At 42.0% G+C, this 17,362-nt stretch overlaps 24 non-coding genes across 24 annotated transcripts; 12 read left to right on the top strand and 12 right to left on the bottom strand.

Annotated features, from left to right (window-relative positions):
* Positions 1-439: 439 nt before the first annotated feature.
* On the top strand, positions 440-511 carry trnag-ucc (transfer RNA glycine (anticodon UCC)). Its single transcript has one exon. It is a non-coding gene; the product is annotated as a tRNA-Gly (tRNA).
* A 286-nt stretch (positions 512-797) lies between these two features.
* On the bottom strand, positions 798-869 carry trnap-agg (transfer RNA proline (anticodon AGG)). Its single transcript has one exon. It is a non-coding gene; the product is annotated as a tRNA-Pro (tRNA).
* A 991-nt stretch (positions 870-1,860) lies between these two features.
* On the top strand, positions 1,861-1,932 carry trnag-ucc (transfer RNA glycine (anticodon UCC)). Its single transcript has one exon. It is a non-coding gene; the product is annotated as a tRNA-Gly (tRNA).
* Positions 1,933-2,218: 286 nt separating this feature from the next.
* Positions 2,219-2,290, bottom strand: trnap-agg (transfer RNA proline (anticodon AGG)). The gene has a single exon. It is a non-coding gene; the product is annotated as a tRNA-Pro (tRNA).
* A 991-nt stretch (positions 2,291-3,281) lies between these two features.
* On the top strand, positions 3,282-3,353 carry trnag-ucc (transfer RNA glycine (anticodon UCC)). The gene has a single exon. It is a non-coding gene; the product is annotated as a tRNA-Gly (tRNA).
* Positions 3,354-3,639: 286 nt separating this feature from the next.
* On the bottom strand, positions 3,640-3,711 carry trnap-agg (transfer RNA proline (anticodon AGG)). The gene has a single exon. It is a non-coding gene; the product is annotated as a tRNA-Pro (tRNA).
* A 991-nt stretch (positions 3,712-4,702) lies between these two features.
* trnag-ucc (transfer RNA glycine (anticodon UCC)) lies at positions 4,703-4,774 on the top strand. Its single transcript has one exon. It is a non-coding gene; the product is annotated as a tRNA-Gly (tRNA).
* Positions 4,775-5,060: 286 nt separating this feature from the next.
* On the bottom strand, positions 5,061-5,132 carry trnap-agg (transfer RNA proline (anticodon AGG)). The gene has a single exon. It is a non-coding gene; the product is annotated as a tRNA-Pro (tRNA).
* Positions 5,133-6,123: 991 nt separating this feature from the next.
* Positions 6,124-6,195, top strand: trnag-ucc (transfer RNA glycine (anticodon UCC)). Its single transcript has one exon. It is a non-coding gene; the product is annotated as a tRNA-Gly (tRNA).
* A 286-nt stretch (positions 6,196-6,481) lies between these two features.
* Positions 6,482-6,553, bottom strand: trnap-agg (transfer RNA proline (anticodon AGG)). The gene has a single exon. It is a non-coding gene; the product is annotated as a tRNA-Pro (tRNA).
* Positions 6,554-7,544: 991 nt separating this feature from the next.
* On the top strand, positions 7,545-7,616 carry trnag-ucc (transfer RNA glycine (anticodon UCC)). Its single transcript has one exon. It is a non-coding gene; the product is annotated as a tRNA-Gly (tRNA).
* A 286-nt stretch (positions 7,617-7,902) lies between these two features.
* trnap-agg (transfer RNA proline (anticodon AGG)) lies at positions 7,903-7,974 on the bottom strand. Its single transcript has one exon. It is a non-coding gene; the product is annotated as a tRNA-Pro (tRNA).
* A 991-nt stretch (positions 7,975-8,965) lies between these two features.
* Positions 8,966-9,037, top strand: trnag-ucc (transfer RNA glycine (anticodon UCC)). Its single transcript has one exon. It is a non-coding gene; the product is annotated as a tRNA-Gly (tRNA).
* Positions 9,038-9,323: 286 nt separating this feature from the next.
* On the bottom strand, positions 9,324-9,395 carry trnap-agg (transfer RNA proline (anticodon AGG)). Its single transcript has one exon. It is a non-coding gene; the product is annotated as a tRNA-Pro (tRNA).
* Positions 9,396-10,385: 990 nt separating this feature from the next.
* On the top strand, positions 10,386-10,457 carry trnag-ucc (transfer RNA glycine (anticodon UCC)). The gene has a single exon. It is a non-coding gene; the product is annotated as a tRNA-Gly (tRNA).
* A 286-nt stretch (positions 10,458-10,743) lies between these two features.
* trnap-agg (transfer RNA proline (anticodon AGG)) lies at positions 10,744-10,815 on the bottom strand. The gene has a single exon. It is a non-coding gene; the product is annotated as a tRNA-Pro (tRNA).
* Positions 10,816-11,806: 991 nt separating this feature from the next.
* On the top strand, positions 11,807-11,878 carry trnag-ucc (transfer RNA glycine (anticodon UCC)). The gene has a single exon. It is a non-coding gene; the product is annotated as a tRNA-Gly (tRNA).
* Positions 11,879-12,164: 286 nt separating this feature from the next.
* On the bottom strand, positions 12,165-12,236 carry trnap-agg (transfer RNA proline (anticodon AGG)). Its single transcript has one exon. It is a non-coding gene; the product is annotated as a tRNA-Pro (tRNA).
* Positions 12,237-13,226: 990 nt separating this feature from the next.
* On the top strand, positions 13,227-13,298 carry trnag-ucc (transfer RNA glycine (anticodon UCC)). Its single transcript has one exon. It is a non-coding gene; the product is annotated as a tRNA-Gly (tRNA).
* Positions 13,299-13,584: 286 nt separating this feature from the next.
* trnap-agg (transfer RNA proline (anticodon AGG)) lies at positions 13,585-13,656 on the bottom strand. Its single transcript has one exon. It is a non-coding gene; the product is annotated as a tRNA-Pro (tRNA).
* A 991-nt stretch (positions 13,657-14,647) lies between these two features.
* Positions 14,648-14,719, top strand: trnag-ucc (transfer RNA glycine (anticodon UCC)). The gene has a single exon. It is a non-coding gene; the product is annotated as a tRNA-Gly (tRNA).
* Positions 14,720-15,005: 286 nt separating this feature from the next.
* On the bottom strand, positions 15,006-15,077 carry trnap-agg (transfer RNA proline (anticodon AGG)). The gene has a single exon. It is a non-coding gene; the product is annotated as a tRNA-Pro (tRNA).
* A 991-nt stretch (positions 15,078-16,068) lies between these two features.
* On the top strand, positions 16,069-16,140 carry trnag-ucc (transfer RNA glycine (anticodon UCC)). Its single transcript has one exon. It is a non-coding gene; the product is annotated as a tRNA-Gly (tRNA).
* Positions 16,141-16,426: 286 nt separating this feature from the next.
* On the bottom strand, positions 16,427-16,498 carry trnap-agg (transfer RNA proline (anticodon AGG)). The gene has a single exon. It is a non-coding gene; the product is annotated as a tRNA-Pro (tRNA).
* Between the last annotated feature and the right edge of the window lie 864 nt (positions 16,499-17,362).

Below are 17,362 nucleotides of genomic sequence, written 5' to 3'. Positions count from 1 at the left end.
GCTTCCGAACCGTTTGACCTACAAATTCATATGACCACTCTCTGGAAAAGGGGAGACCCTCCACGAAACACGGTGGTGTTCTCAATTTTTCTCTACATCCCCCCACAAGTGTCAGGAGACTCGTCTGAAGTCAGAACCGTCTATGTGCCAACTTCTGTTTGTAGAATCCAAAATCTTTGGGCTACAAACTAATGTGACCCCCACTTGTCGCAATGTTCTCTGTTTTTGCCCTACGTTCCCCACAAGTGTCACGGGACTAATCTGAAGGTAACCTGTAGTGATTCAAATTATAGATTTTTTAACCAGGGACCTCTCGCAACCTAAGCCATAATCATACACTCAAACCAACGATCTGTTTGGTGAAAGAATTATCACTTTCCACAAAAATGACGGTCAAGATATGAGTCGATGTCTCCATGTGGCTAATGAGCTGCACATAGCATTGGTGGTATAGTGGTGAGCATAGCTGCCTTCCAAGCAGTTGACCCGGGTTCGATTCCCGGCCAATGCAGATCATGAGGACTTCATTTGTTTTAGGGGCTGGATGTCATTTCAAGTGTATTACATTTGAATCATTATCGTTGTTCGTGGAAGTCAGAAATGCTCCTACATTCTGCAGGTTATCTAAAATAATAAATGTTGTGCTACTTTGAACCAACAAGTGCATATCAAAATAGATTTGCAGTCCATCGTCAAATCCATTCAGCCCCCTTGTCCTGTGCCCAAGAGGTGATAGTTGGTGTTCCGACCAGTGGCCCAAGATCTGCCTGTCTGAGCTTGTTCAAGGATCTGCAAAAGGGCTCATCCGGGATTTGAACCCGGGACCTCTCGCACCCTAAGCGAGAATCATACCCCTAGACCAACGAGCCTTATGCCAAAAGTTATTTTTTGCTTTCTGCAGCAATGACAGTGAAGATATCGATTGACGTGTCCACGATGCTTGGAACGATTGAACATCATGTGAGTGTTTTGTGCTTTACTTGTGAGCATAACAGTCTTCCAAACTCTTGACCATGCTTCAGTTCAAATCTTCTGTAGTTCATCTCATGTGTCTTTCACATTCTGTCTTCTTCAGTCGCGACAGCAAACTGATGACGAGTTTTTACAAATGAATGAAGTGCAAAATGAGATCAATTCATTTTTTTAAAGAGAAAATGAAAAAATTTGACTTCAAAAAGAATGGAACTCATTTATTTTGAGTCAAATGACGTAAAGGTACGTGAATCAAAGTAAATTAATGTTGAAAATACCCATTCAAATAGATCCGTTTTCAACTAGAGAGATTGAGACTCAGCGTATCCGTCTCGATCCTCCACAACTGCTTATGTTACCCCTCCATATCTGCAGTGAAAGATGGTGGACCTAGATCGGTCTTTGTCAAACCATAAGACATACCTATAATCGGTCTTCTCACAAAAACATCTCTAGCTTCCGAACCGTTTGACCTACAAATTCATATGACCACTCTCTGGAAAGGGGAGACCCTCACGAACACGGTGGTGTTCTCAATTTTTCTCTACATCCCCCACAAGTGTCAGGAGACTCGTCTGAAGTCAGAACCGTCTATGTGCCAACTTCTGTTTGTAGAATCCAAAATCTTTGGGCTACAAACTAATGTGACCCCACTTGTCGCAATGTTCTCTGTTTTGCCCTACGTTCCCCACAAGTGTCACGGGACTAATCTGAAGGTAACCTGTAGTGATTCAAATTATAGATTTTTTAACCAGGGACCTCTCGCAACCTAAGCCATAATCATACACTCAAACCAACGATCTGTTTGGTGAAAGAATTATCACTTTCCACAAAAATGACGGTCAAGATATGAGTCGATGTCTCCATGTGGCTAATGAGCTGCACATAGCATTGGTGGTATAGTGGTGAGCATAGCTGCCTTCCAAGCAGTTGACCCGGGTTCGATTCCCGGCCAATGCAGATCATGAGGACTTCATTTGTTTTAGGGGCTGGATGTCATTTCAAGTGTATTACATTTGAATCATTATCGTTGTTCGTGGAAGTCAGAAATGCTCCTACATTCTGCAGGTTATCTAAAATAATAAATGTTGTGCTACTTTGAACCAACAAGTGCATATCAAAATAGATTTGCAGTCCATCGTCAAATCCATTCAGCCCCCTTGTCCTGTGCCCAAGAGGTGATAGTTGGTGTTCCGACCAGTGGCCCAAGATCTGCCTGTCTGAGCTTGTTCAAGGATCTGCAAAAGGGCTCATCCGGGATTTGAACCCGGGACCTCTCGCACCCTAAGCGAGAATCATACCCCTAGACCAACGAGCCTTATGCCAAAAGTTATTTTTTGCTTTCTGCAGCAATGACAGTGAAGATATCGATTGACGTGTCCACGATGCTTGGAACGATTGAACATCATGTGAGTGTTTTGTGCTTTACTTGTGAGCATAACAGTCTTCCAAACTCTTGACCATGCTTCAGTTCAAATCTTCTGTAGTTCATCTCATGTGTCTTTCACATTCTGTCTTCTTCAGTCGCGACAGCAAACTGATGACGAGTTTTTACAAATGAATGAAGTGCAAAATGAGATCAATTCATTTTTTTAAAGAGAAAATGAAAAAATTTGACTTCAAAAAGAATGGAACTCATTTATTTTGAGTCAAATGACGTAAAGGTACGTGAATCAAAGTAAATTAATGTTGAAAATACCCATTCAAATAGATCCGTTTTCAACTAGAGAGATTGAGACTCAGCGTATCCGTCTCGATCCTCCACAACTGCTTATGTTACCCCTCCATATCTGCAGTGAAAGATGGTGGACCTAGATCGGTCTTTGTCAAACCATAAGACATACCTATAATCGGTCTTCTCACAAAAACATCTCTAGCTTCCGAACCGTTTGACCTACAAATTCATATGACCACTCTCTGGAAAGGGGAGACCCTCACGAACACGGTGGTATTCTCAATTTTTCTCTACATCCCCCACAAGTGTCAGGAGACTCGTCTGAAGTCAGAACCGTCTATGTGCCAACTTCTGTTTGTAGAATCCAAAATCTTTGGGCTACAAACTAATGTGACCCCACTTGTCGCAATGTTCTCTGTTTTGCCCTACGTTCCCCACAAGTGTCACGGGACTAATCTGAAGGTAACCTGTAGTGATTCAAATTATAGATTTTTTAACCAGGGACCTCTCGCAACCTAAGCCATAATCATACACTCAAACCAACGATCTGTTTGGTGAAAGAATTATCACTTTCCACAAAAATGACGGTCAAGATATGAGTCGATGTCTCCATGTGGCTAATGAGCTGCACATAGCATTGGTGGTATAGTGGTGAGCATAGCTGCCTTCCAAGCAGTTGACCCGGGTTCGATTCCCGGCCAATGCAGATCATGAGGACTTCATTTGTTTTAGGGGCTGGATGTCATTTCAAGTGTATTACATTTGAATCATTATCGTTGTTCGTGGAAGTCAGAAATGCTCCTACATTCTGCAGGTTATCTAAAATAATAAATGTTGTGCTACTTTGAACCAACAAGTGCATATCAAAATAGATTTGCAGTCCATCGTCAAATCCATTCAGCCCCCTTGTCCTGTGCCCAAGAGGTGATAGTTGGTGTTCCGACCAGTGGCCCAAGATCTGCCTGTCTGAGCTTGTTCAAGGATCTGCAAAAGGGCTCATCCGGGATTTGAACCCGGGACCTCTCGCACCCTAAGCGAGAATCATACCCCTAGACCAACGAGCCTTATGCCAAAAGTTATTTTTTGCTTTCTGCAGCAATGACAGTGAAGATATCGATTGACGTGTCCACGATGCTTGGAACGATTGAACATCATGTGAGTGTTTTGTGCTTTACTTGTGAGCATAACAGTCTTCCAAACTCTTGACCATGCTTCAGTTCAAATCTTCTGTAGTTCATCTCATGTGTCTTTCACATTCTGTCTTCTTCAGTCGCGACAGCAAACTGATGACGAGTTTTTACAAATGAATGAAGTGCAAAATGAGATCAATTCATTTTTTTAAAGAGAAAATGAAAAAATTTGACTTCAAAAAGAATGGAACTCATTTATTTTGAGTCAAATGACGTAAAGGTACGTGAATCAAAGTAAATTAATGTTGAAAATACCCATTCAAATAGATCCGTTTTCAACTAGAGAGATTGAGACTCAGCGTATCCGTCTCGATCCTCCACAACTGCTTATGTTACCCCTCCATATCTGCAGTGAAAGATGGTGGACCTAGATCGGTCTTTGTCAAACCATAAGACATACCTATAATCGGTCTTCTCACAAAAACATCTCTAGCTTCCGAACCGTTTGACCTACAAATTCATATGACCACTCTCTGGAAAGGGGAGACCCTCACGAACACGGTGGTATTCTCAATTTTTCTCTACATCCCCCACAAGTGTCAGGAGACTCGTCTGAAGTCAGAACCGTCTATGTGCCAACTTCTGTTTGTAGAATCCAAAATCTTTGGGCTACAAACTAATGTGACCCCACTTGTCGCAATGTTCTCTGTTTTGCCCTACGTTCCCCACAAGTGTCACGGGACTAATCTGAAGGTAACCTGTAGTGATTCAAATTATAGATTTTTTAACCAGGGACCTCTCGCAACCTAAGCCATAATCATACACTCAAACCAACGATCTGTTTGGTGAAAGAATTATCACTTTCCACAAAAATGACGGTCAAGATATGAGTCGATGTCTCCATGTGGCTAATGAGCTGCACATAGCATTGGTGGTATAGTGGTGAGCATAGCTGCCTTCCAAGCAGTTGACCCGGGTTCGATTCCCGGCCAATGCAGATCATGAGGACTTCATTTGTTTTAGGGGCTGGATGTCATTTCAAGTGTATTACATTTGAATCATTATCGTTGTTCGTGGAAGTCAGAAATGCTCCTACATTCTGCAGGTTATCTAAAATAATAAATGTTGTGCTACTTTGAACCAACAAGTGCATATCAAAATAGATTTGCAGTCCATCGTCAAATCCATTCAGCCCCCTTGTCCTGTGCCCAAGAGGTGATAGTTGGTGTTCCGACCAGTGGCCCAAGATCTGCCTGTCTGAGCTTGTTCAAGGATCTGCAAAAGGGCTCATCCGGGATTTGAACCCGGGACCTCTCGCACCCTAAGCGAGAATCATACCCCTAGACCAACGAGCCTTATGCCAAAAGTTATTTTTTGCTTTCTGCAGCAATGACAGTGAAGATATCGATTGACGTGTCCACGATGCTTGGAACGATTGAACATCATGTGAGTGTTTTGTGCTTTACTTGTGAGCATAACAGTCTTCCAAACTCTTGACCATGCTTCAGTTCAAATCTTCTGTAGTTCATCTCATGTGTCTTTCACATTCTGTCTTCTTCAGTCGCGACAGCAAACTGATGACGAGTTTTTACAAATGAATGAAGTGCAAAATGAGATCAATTCATTTTTTTAAAGAGAAAATGAAAAAATTTGACTTCAAAAAGAATGGAACTCATTTATTTTGAGTCAAATGACGTAAAGGTACGTGAATCAAAGTAAATTAATGTTGAAAATACCCATTCAAATAGATCCGTTTTCAACTAGAGAGATTGAGACTCAGCGTATCCGTCTCGATCCTCCACAACTGCTTATGTTACCCCTCCATATCTGCAGTGAAAGATGGTGGACCTAGATCGGTCTTTGTCAAACCATAAGACATACCTATAATCGGTCTTCTCACAAAAACATCTCTAGCTTCCGAACCGTTTGACCTACAAATTCATATGACCACTCTCTGGAAAGGGGAGACCCTCACGAACACGGTGGTATTCTCAATTTTTCTCTACATCCCCCACAAGTGTCAGGAGACTCGTCTGAAGTCAGAACCGTCTATGTGCCAACTTCTGTTTGTAGAATCCAAAATCTTTGGGCTACAAACTAATGTGACCCCACTTGTCGCAATGTTCTCTGTTTTGCCCTACGTTCCCCACAAGTGTCACGGGACTAATCTGAAGGTAACCTGTAGTGATTCAAATTATAGATTTTTTAACCAGGGACCTCTCGCAACCTAAGCCATAATCATACACTCAAACCAACGATCTGTTTGGTGAAAGAATTATCACTTTCCACAAAAATGACGGTCAAGATATGAGTCGATGTCTCCATGTGGCTAATGAGCTGCACATAGCATTGGTGGTATAGTGGTGAGCATAGCTGCCTTCCAAGCAGTTGACCCGGGTTCGATTCCCGGCCAATGCAGATCATGAGGACTTCATTTGTTTTAGGGGCTGGATGTCATTTCAAGTGTATTACATTTGAATCATTATCGTTGTTCGTGGAAGTCAGAAATGCTCCTACATTCTGCAGGTTATCTAAAATAATAAATGTTGTGCTACTTTGAACCAACAAGTGCATATCAAAATAGATTTGCAGTCCATCGTCAAATCCATTCAGCCCCCTTGTCCTGTGCCCAAGAGGTGATAGTTGGTGTTCCGACCAGTGGCCCAAGATCTGCCTGTCTGAGCTTGTTCAAGGATCTGCAAAAGGGCTCATCCGGGATTTGAACCCGGGACCTCTCGCACCCTAAGCGAGAATCATACCCCTAGACCAACGAGCCTTATGCCAAAAGTTATTTTTTGCTTTCTGCAGCAATGACAGTGAAGATATCGATTGACGTGTCCACGATGCTTGGAACGATTGAACATCATGTGAGTGTTTTGTGCTTTACTTGTGAGCATAACAGTCTTCCAAACTCTTGACCATGCTTCAGTTCAAATCTTCTGTAGTTCATCTCATGTGTCTTTCACATTCTGTCTTCTTCAGTCGCGACAGCAAACTGATGACGAGTTTTTACAAATGAATGAAGTGCAAAATGAGATCAATTCATTTTTTTAAAGAGAAAATGAAAAAATTTGACTTCAAAAAGAATGGAACTCATTTATTTTGAGTCAAATGACGTAAAGGTACGTGAATCAAAGTAAATTAATGTTGAAAATACCCATTCAAATAGATCCGTTTTCAACTAGAGAGATTGAGACTCAGCGTATCCGTCTCGATCCTCCACAACTGCTTATGTTACCCCTCCATATCTGCAGTGAAAGATGGTGGACCTAGATCGGTCTTTGTCAAACCATAAGACATACCTATAATCGGTCTTCTCACAAAAACATCTCTAGCTTCCGAACCGTTTGACCTACAAATTCATATGACCACTCTCTGGAAAGGGGAGACCCTCACGAACACGGTGGTATTCTCAATTTTTCTCTACATCCCCCACAAGTGTCAGGAGACTCGTCTGAAGTCAGAACCGTCTATGTGCCAACTTCTGTTTGTAGAATCCAAAATCTTTGGGCTACAAACTAATGTGACCCCACTTGTCGCAATGTTCTCTGTTTTGCCCTACGTTCCCCACAAGTGTCACGGGACTAATCTGAAGGTAACCTGTAGTGATTCAAATTATAGATTTTTTAACCAGGGACCTCTCGCAACCTAAGCCATAATCATACACTCAAACCAACGATCTGTTTGGTGAAAGAATTATCACTTTCCACAAAAATGACGGTCAAGATATGAGTCGATGTCTCCATGTGGCTAATGAGCTGCACATAGCATTGGTGGTATAGTGGTGAGCATAGCTGCCTTCCAAGCAGTTGACCCGGGTTCGATTCCCGGCCAATGCAGATCATGAGGACTTCATTTGTTTTAGGGGCTGGATGTCATTTCAAGTGTATTACATTTGAATCATTATCGTTGTTCGTGGAAGTCAGAAATGCTCCTACATTCTGCAGGTTATCTAAAATAATAAATGTTGTGCTACTTTGAACCAACAAGTGCATATCAAAATAGATTTGCAGTCCATCGTCAAATCCATTCAGCCCCCTTGTCCTGTGCCCAAGAGGTGATAGTTGGTGTTCCGACCAGTGGCCCAAGATCTGCCTGTCTGAGCTTGTTCAAGGATCTGCAAAAGGGCTCATCCGGGATTTGAACCCGGGACCTCTCGCACCCTAAGCGAGAATCATACCCCTAGACCAACGAGCCTTATGCCAAAAGTTATTTTTTGCTTTCTGCAGCAATGACAGTGAAGATATCGATTGACGTGTCCACGATGCTTGGAACGATTGAACATCATGTGAGTGTTTTGTGCTTTACTTGTGAGCATAACAGTCTTCCAAACTCTTGACCATGCTTCAGTTCAAATCTTCTGTAGTTCATCTCATGTGTCTTTCACATTCTGTCTTCTTCAGTCGCGACAGCAAACTGATGACGAGTTTTTACAAATGAATGAAGTGCAAAATGAGATCAATTCATTTTTTTAAAGAGAAAATGAAAAAATTTGACTTCAAAAAGAATGGAACTCATTTATTTTGAGTCAAATGACGTAAAGGTACGTGAATCAAAGTAAATTAATGTTGAAAATACCCATTCAAATAGATCCGTTTTCAACTAGAGAGATTGAGACTCAGCGTATCCGTCTCGATCCTCCACAACTGCTTATGTTACCCCTCCATATCTGCAGTGAAAGATGGTGGACCTAGATCGGTCTTTGTCAAACCATAAGACATACCTGTAATCGGTCTTCTCACAAAAACATCTCTAGCTTCCGAACCGTTTGACCTACAAATTCATATGACCACTCTCTGGAAAGGGGAGACCCTCACGAACACGGTGGTATTCTCAATTTTTCTCTACATCCCCCACAAGTGTCAGGAGACTCGTCTGAAGTCAGAACCGTCTATGTGCCAACTTCTGTTTGTAGAATCCAAAATCTTTGGGCTACAAACTAATGTGACCCCACTTGTCGCAATGTTCTCTGTTTTGCCCTACGTTCCCCACAAGTGTCACGGGACTAATCTGAAGGTAACCTGTAGTGATTCAAATTATAGATTTTTTAACCAGGGACCTCTCGCAACCTAAGCCATAATCATACACTCAAACCAACGATCTGTTTGGTGAAAGAATTATCACTTTCCACAAAAATGACGGTCAAGATATGAGTCGATGTCTCCATGTGGCTAATGAGCTGCACATAGCATTGGTGGTATAGTGGTGAGCATAGCTGCCTTCCAAGCAGTTGACCCGGGTTCGATTCCCGGCCAATGCAGATCATGAGGACTTCATTTGTTTTAGGGGCTGGATGTCATTTCAAGTGTATTACATTTGAATCATTATCGTTGTTCGTGGAAGTCAGAAATGCTCCTACATTCTGCAGGTTATCTAAAATAATAAATGTTGTGCTACTTTGAACCAACAAGTGCATATCAAAATAGATTTGCAGTCCATCGTCAAATCCATTCAGCCCCCTTGTCCTGTGCCCAAGAGGTGATAGTTGGTGTTCCGACCAGTGGCCCAAGATCTGCCTGTCTGAGCTTGTTCAAGGATCTGCAAAAGGGCTCATCCGGGATTTGAACCCGGGACCTCTCGCACCCTAAGCGAGAATCATACCCCTAGACCAACGAGCCTTATGCCAAAAGTTATTTTTTGCTTTCTGCAGCAATGACAGTGAAGATATCGATTGACGTGTCCACGATGCTTGGAACGATTGAACATCATGTGAGTGTTTTGTGCTTTACTTGTGAGCATAACAGTCTTCCAAACTCTTGACCATGCTTCAGTTCAAATCTTCTGTAGTTCATCTCATGTGTCTTTCACATTCTGTCTTCTTCAGTCGCGACAGCAAACTGATGACGAGTTTTTACAAATGAATGAAGTGCAAAATGAGATCAATTCATTTTTTTAAAGAGAAAATGAAAAATTTGACTTCAAAAAGAATGGAACTCATTTATTTTGAGTCAAATGACGTAAAGGTACGTGAATCAAAGTAAATTAATGTTGAAAATACCCATTCAAATAGATCCGTTTTCAACTAGAGAGATTGAGACTCAGCGTATCCGTCTCGATCCTCCACAACTGCTTATGTTACCCCTCCATATCTGCAGTGAAAGATGGTGGACCTAGATCGGTCTTTGTCAAACCATAAGACATACCTGTAATCGGTCTTCTCACAAAAACATCTCTAGCTTCCGAACCGTTTGACCTACAAATTCATATGACCACTCTCTGGAAAGGGGAGACCCTCACGAACACGGTGGTATTCTCAATTTTTCTCTACATCCCCCACAAGTGTCAGGAGACTCGTCTGAAGTCAGAACCGTCTATGTGCCAACTTCTGTTTGTAGAATCCAAAATCTTTGGGCTACAAACTAATGTGACCCCACTTGTCGCAATGTTCTCTGTTTTGCCCTACGTTCCCCACAAGTGTCACGGGACTAATCTGAAGGTAACCTGTAGTGATTCAAATTATAGATTTTTTAACCAGGGACCTCTCGCAACCTAAGCCATAATCATACACTCAAACCAACGATCTGTTTGGTGAAAGAATTATCACTTTCCACAAAAATGACGGTCAAGATATGAGTCGATGTCTCCATGTGGCTAATGAGCTGCACATAGCATTGGTGGTATAGTGGTGAGCATAGCTGCCTTCCAAGCAGTTGACCCGGGTTCGATTCCCGGCCAATGCAGATCATGAGGACTTCATTTGTTTTAGGGGCTGGATGTCATTTCAAGTGTATTACATTTGAATCATTATCGTTGTTCGTGGAAGTCAGAAATGCTCCTACATTCTGCAGGTTATCTAAAATAATAAATGTTGTGCTACTTTGAACCAACAAGTGCATATCAAAATAGATTTGCAGTCCATCGTCAAATCCATTCAGCCCCCTTGTCCTGTGCCCAAGAGGTGATAGTTGGTGTTCCGACCAGTGGCCCAAGATCTGCCTGTCTGAGCTTGTTCAAGGATCTGCAAAAGGGCTCATCCGGGATTTGAACCCGGGACCTCTCGCACCCTAAGCGAGAATCATACCCCTAGACCAACGAGCCTTATGCCAAAAGTTATTTTTTGCTTTCTGCAGCAATGACAGTGAAGATATCGATTGACGTGTCCACGATGCTTGGAACGATTGAACATCATGTGAGTGTTTTGTGCTTTACTTGTGAGCATAACAGTCTTCCAAACTCTTGACCATGCTTCAGTTCAAATCTTCTGTAGTTCATCTCATGTGTCTTTCACATTCTGTCTTCTTCAGTCGCGACAGCAAACTGATGACGAGTTTTTACAAATGAATGAAGTGCAAAATGAGATCAATTCATTTTTTTAAAGAGAAAATGAAAAAATTTGACTTCAAAAAGAATGGAACTCATTTATTTTGAGTCAAATGACGTAAAGGTACGTGAATCAAAGTAAATTAATGTTGAAAATACCCATTCAAATAGATCCGTTTTCAACTAGAGAGATTGAGACTCAGCGTATCCGTCTCGATCCTCCACAACTGCTTATGTTACCCCTCCATATCTGCAGTGAAAGATGGTGGACCTAGATCGGTCTTTGTCAAACCATAAGACATACCTATAATCGGTCTTCTCACAAAAACATCTCTAGCTTCCGAACCGTTTGACCTACAAATTCATATGACCACTCTCTGGAAAGGGGAGACCCTCACGAACACGGTGGTATTCTCAATTTTTCTCTACATCCCCCACAAGTGTCAGGAGACTCGTCTGAAGTCAGAACCGTCTATGTGCCAACTTCTGTTTGTAGAATCCAAAATCTTTGGGCTACAAACTAATGTGACCCCACTTGTCGCAATGTTCTCTGTTTTGCCCTACGTTCCCCACAAGTGTCACGGGACTAATCTGAAGGTAACCTGTAGTGATTCAAATTATAGATTTTTTAACCAGGGACCTCTCGCAACCTAAGCCATAATCATACACTCAAACCAACGATCTGTTTGGTGAAAGAATTATCACTTTCCACAAAAATGACGGTCAAGATATGAGTCGATGTCTCCATGTGGCTAATGAGCTGCACATAGCATTGGTGGTATAGTGGTGAGCATAGCTGCCTTCCAAGCAGTTGACCCGGGTTCGATTCCCGGCCAATGCAGATCATGAGGACTTCATTTGTTTTAGGGGCTGGATGTCATTTCAAGTGTATTACATTTGAATCATTATCGTTGTTCGTGGAAGTCAGAAATGCTCCTACATTCTGCAGGTTATCTAAAATAATAAATGTTGTGCTACTTTGAACCAACAAGTGCATATCAAAATAGATTTGCAGTCCATCGTCAAATCCATTCAGCCCCCTTGTCCTGTGCCCAAGAGGTGATAGTTGGTGTTCCGACCAGTGGCCCAAGATCTGCCTGTCTGAGCTTGTTCAAGGATCTGCAAAAGGGCTCATCCGGGATTTGAACCCGGGACCTCTCGCACCCTAAGCGAGAATCATACCCCTAGACCAACGAGCCTTATGCCAAAAGTTATTTTTTGCTTTCTGCAGCAATGACAGTGAAGATATCGATTGACGTGTCCACGATGCTTGGAACGATTGAACATCATGTGAGTGTTTTGTGCTTTACTTGTGAGCATAACAGTCTTCCAAACTCTTGACCATGCTTCAGTTCAAATCTTCTGTAGTTCATCTCATGTGTCTTTCACATTCTGTCTTCTTCAGTCGCGACAGCAAACTGATGACGAGTTTTTACAAATGAATGAAGTGCAAAATGAGATCAATTCATTTTTTTAAAGAGAAAATGAAAAATTTGACTTCAAAAAGAATGGAACTCATTTATTTTGAGTCAAATGACGTAAAGGTACGTGAATCAAAGTAAATTAATGTTGAAAATACCCATTCAAATAGATCCGTTTTCAACTAGAGAGATTGAGACTCAGCGTATCCGTCTCGATCCTCCACAACTGCTTATGTTACCCCTCCATATCTGCAGTGAAAGATGGTGGACCTAGATCGGTCTTTGTCAAACCATAAGACATACCTATAATCGGTCTTCTCACAAAAACATCTCTAGCTTCCGAACCGTTTGACCTACAAATTCATATGACCACTCTCTGGAAAGGGGAGACCCTCACGAACACGGTGGTATTCTCAATTTTTCTCTACATCCCCCACAAGTGTCAGGAGACTCGTCTGAAGTCAGAACCGTCTATGTGCCAACTTCTGTTTGTAGAATCCAAAATCTTTGGGCTACAAACTAATGTGACCCCACTTGTCGCAATGTTCTCTGTTTTGCCCTACGTTCCCCACAAGTGTCACGGGACTAATCTGAAGGTAACCTGTAGTGATTCAAATTATAGATTTTTTAACCAGGGACCTCTCGCAACCTAAGCCATAATCATACACTCAAACCAACGATCTGTTTGGTGAAAGAATTATCACTTTCCACAAAAATGACGGTCAAGATATGAGTCGATGTCTCCATGTGGCTAATGAGCTGCACATAGCATTGGTGGTATAGTGGTGAGCATAGCTGCCTTCCAAGCAGTTGACCCGGGTTCGATTCCCGGCCAATGCAGATCATGAGGACTTCATTTGTTTTAGGGGCTGGATGTCATTTCAAGTGTATTACATTTGAATCATTATCGTTGTTCGTGGAAGTCAGAAATGCTCCTACATTCTGCAGGTTATCTAAAATAATAAATGTTGTGCTACTTTGAACCAACAAGTGCATATCAAAATAGATTTGCAGTCCATCGTCAAATCCATTCAGCCCCCTTGTCCTGTGCCCAAGAGGTGATAGTTGGTGTTCCGACCAGTGGCCCAAGATCTGCCTGTCTGAGCTTGTTCAAGGATCTGCAAAAGGGCTCATCCGGGATTTGAACCCGGGACCTCTCGCACCCTAAGCGAGAATCATACCCCTAGACCAACGAGCCTTATGCCAAAAGTTATTTTTTGCTTTCTGCAGCAATGACAGTGAAGATATCGATTGACGTGTCCACGATGCTTGGAACGATTGAACATCATGTGAGTGTTTTGTGCTTTACTTGTGAGCATAACAGTCTTCCAAACTCTTGACCATGCTTCAGTTCAAATCTTCTGTAGTTCATCTCATGTGTCTTTCACATTCTGTCTTCTTCAGTCGCGACAGCAAACTGATGACGAGTTTTTACAAATGAATGAAGTGCAAAATGAGATCAATTCATTTTTTTAAAGAGAAAATGAAAAAATTTGACTTCAAAAAGAATGGAACTCATTTATTTTGAGTCAAATGACGTAAAGGTACGTGAATCAAAGTAAATTAATGTTGAAAATACCCATTCAAATAGATCCGTTTTCAACTAGAGAGATTGAGACTCAGCGTATCCGTCTCGATCCTCCACAACTGCTTATGTTACCCCTCCATATCTGCAGTGAAAGATGGTGGACCTAGATCGGTCTTTGTCAAACCATAAGACATACCTATAATCGGTCTTCTCACAAAAACATCTCTAGCTTCCGAACCGTTTGACCTACAAATTCATATGACCACTCTCTGGAAAGGGGAGACCCTCACGAACACGGTGGTATTCTCAATTTTTCTCTACATCCCCCACAAGTGTCAGGAGACTCGTCTGAAGTCAGAACCGTCTATGTGCCAACTTCTGTTTGTAGAATCCAAAATCTTTGGGCTACAAACTAATGTGACCCCACTTGTCGCAATGTTCTCTGTTTTGCCCTACGTTCCCCACAAGTGTCACGGGACTAATCTGAAGGTAACCTGTAGTGATTCAAATTATAGATTTTTTAACCAGGGACCTCTCGCAACCTAAGCCATAATCATACACTCAAACCAACGATCTGTTTGGTGAAAGAATTATCACTTTCCACAAAAATGACGGTCAAGATATGAGTCGATGTCTCCATGTGGCTAATGAGCTGCACATAGCATTGGTGGTATAGTGGTGAGCATAGCTGCCTTCCAAGCAGTTGACCCGGGTTCGATTCCCGGCCAATGCAGATCATGAGGACTTCATTTGTTTTAGGGGCTGGATGTCATTTCAAGTGTATTACATTTGAATCATTATCGTTGTTCGTGGAAGTCAGAAATGCTCCTACATTCTGCAGGTTATCTAAAATAATAAATGTTGTGCTACTTTGAACCAACAAGTGCATATCAAAATAGATTTGCAGTCCATCGTCAAATCCATTCAGCCCCCTTGTCCTGTGCCCAAGAGGTGATAGTTGGTGTTCCGACCAGTGGCCCAAGATCTGCCTGTCTGAGCTTGTTCAAGGATCTGCAAAAGGGCTCATCCGGGATTTGAACCCGGGACCTCTCGCACCCTAAGCGAGAATCATACCCCTAGACCAACGAGCCTTATGCCAAAAGTTATTTTTTGCTTTCTGCAGCAATGACAGTGAAGATATCGATTGACGTGTCCACGATGCTTGGAACGATTGAACATCATGTGAGTGTTTTGTGCTTTACTTGTGAGCATAACAGTCTTCCAAACTCTTGACCATGCTTCAGTTCAAATCTTCTGTAGTTCATCTCATGTGTCTTTCACATTCTGTCTTCTTCAGTCGCGACAGCAAACTGATGACGAGTTTTTACAAATGAATGAAGTGCAAAATGAGATCAATTCATTTTTTTAAAGAGAAAATGAAAAAATTTGACTTCAAAAAGAATGGAACTCATTTATTTTGAGTCAAATGACGTAAAGGTACGTGAATCAAAGTAAATTAATGTTGAAAATACCCATTCAAATAGATCCGTTTTCAACTAGAGAGATTGAGACTCAGCGTATCCGTCTCGATCCTCCACAACTGCTTATGTTACCCCTCCATATCTGCAGTGAAAGATGGTGGACCTAGATCGGTCTTTGTCAAACCATAAGACATACCTATAATCGGTCTTCTCACAAAAACATCTCTAGCTTCCGAACCGTTTGACCTACAAATTCATATGACCACTCTCTGGAAAGGGGAGACCCTCACGAACACGGTGGTATTCTCAATTTTTCTCTACATCCCCCACAAGTGTCAGGAGACTCGTCTGAAGTCAGAACCGTCTATGTGCCAACTTCTGTTTGTAGAATCCAAAATCTTTGGGCTACAAACTAATGTGACCCCACTTGTCGCAATGTTCTCTGTTTTGCCCTACGTTCCCCACAAGTGTCACGGGACTAATCTGAAGGTAACCTGTAGTGATTCAAATTATAGATTTTTTAACCAGGGACCTCTCGCAACCTAAGCCATAATCATACACTCAAACCAACGATCTGTTTGGTGAAAGAATTATCACTTTCCACAAAAATGACGGTCAAGATATGAGTCGATGTCTCCATGTGGCTAATGAGCTGCACATAGCATTGGTGGTATAGTGGTGAGCATAGCTGCCTTCCAAGCAGTTGACCCGGGTTCGATTCCCGGCCAATGCAGATCATGAGGACTTCATTTGTTTTAGGGGCTGGATGTCATTTCAAGTGTATTACATTTGAATCATTATCGTTGTTCGTGGAAGTCAGAAATGCTCCTACATTCTGCAGGTTATCTAAAATAATAAATGTTGTGCTACTTTGAACCAACAAGTGCATATCAAAATAGATTTGCAGTCCATCGTCAAATCCATTCAGCCCCCTTGTCCTGTGCCCAAGAGGTGATAGTTGGTGTTCCGACCAGTGGCCCAAGATCTGCCTGTCTGAGCTTGTTCAAGGATCTGCAAAAGGGCTCATCCGGGATTTGAACCCGGGACCTCTCGCACCCTAAGCGAGAATCATACCCCTAGACCAACGAGCCTTATGCCAAAAGTTATTTTTTGCTTTCTGCAGCAATGACAGTGAAGATATCGATTGACGTGTCCACGATGCTTGGAACGATTGAACATCATGTGAGTGTTTTGTGCTTTACTTGTGAGCATAACAGTCTTCCAAACTCTTGACCATGCTTCAGTTCAAATCTTCTGTAGTTCATCTCATGTGTCTTTCACATTCTGTCTTCTTCAGTCGCGACAGCAAACTGATGACGAGTTTTTACAAATGAATGAAGTGCAAAATGAGATCAATTCATTTTTTTAAAGAGAAAATGAAAAAATTTGACTTCAAAAAGAATGGAACTCATTTATTTTGAGTCAAATGACGTAAAGGTACGTGAATCAAAGTAAATTAATGTTGAAAATACCCATTCAAATAGATCCGTTTTCAACTAGAGAGATTGAGACTCAGCGTATCCGTCTCGATCCTCCACAACTGCTTATGTTACCCCTCCATATCTGCAGTGAAAGATGGTGGACCTAGATCGGTCTTTGTCAAACCATAAGACATACCTATAATCGGTCTTCTCACAAAAACATCTCTAGCTTCCGAACCGTTTGACCTACAAATTCATATGACCACTCTCTGGAAAGGGGAGACCCTCACGAACACGGTGGTATTCTCAATTTTTCTCTACATCCCCCACAAGTGTCAGGAGACTCGTCTGAAGTCAGAACCGTCTATGTGCCAACTTCTGTTTGTAGAATCCAAAATCTTTGGGCTACAAACTAATGTGACCCCACTTGTCGCAATGTTCTCTGTTTTGCCCTACGTTCCCCACAAGTGTCACGGGACTAATCTGAAGGTAACCTGTAGTGATTCAAATTATAGATTTTTTAACCAGGGACCT

Source organism: Oncorhynchus kisutch, unplaced genomic scaffold (assembly GCF_002021735.2).
Source record: "Oncorhynchus kisutch isolate 150728-3 unplaced genomic scaffold, Okis_V2 scaffold2283, whole genome shotgun sequence".
In the NCBI taxonomy this organism is placed as follows: domain Eukaryota; kingdom Metazoa; phylum Chordata; class Actinopteri; order Salmoniformes; family Salmonidae; genus Oncorhynchus; species Oncorhynchus kisutch.
Note: the sequence above shows the minus strand (reverse complement) of the source record. Positions and strands in the feature narration are given on the sequence as shown.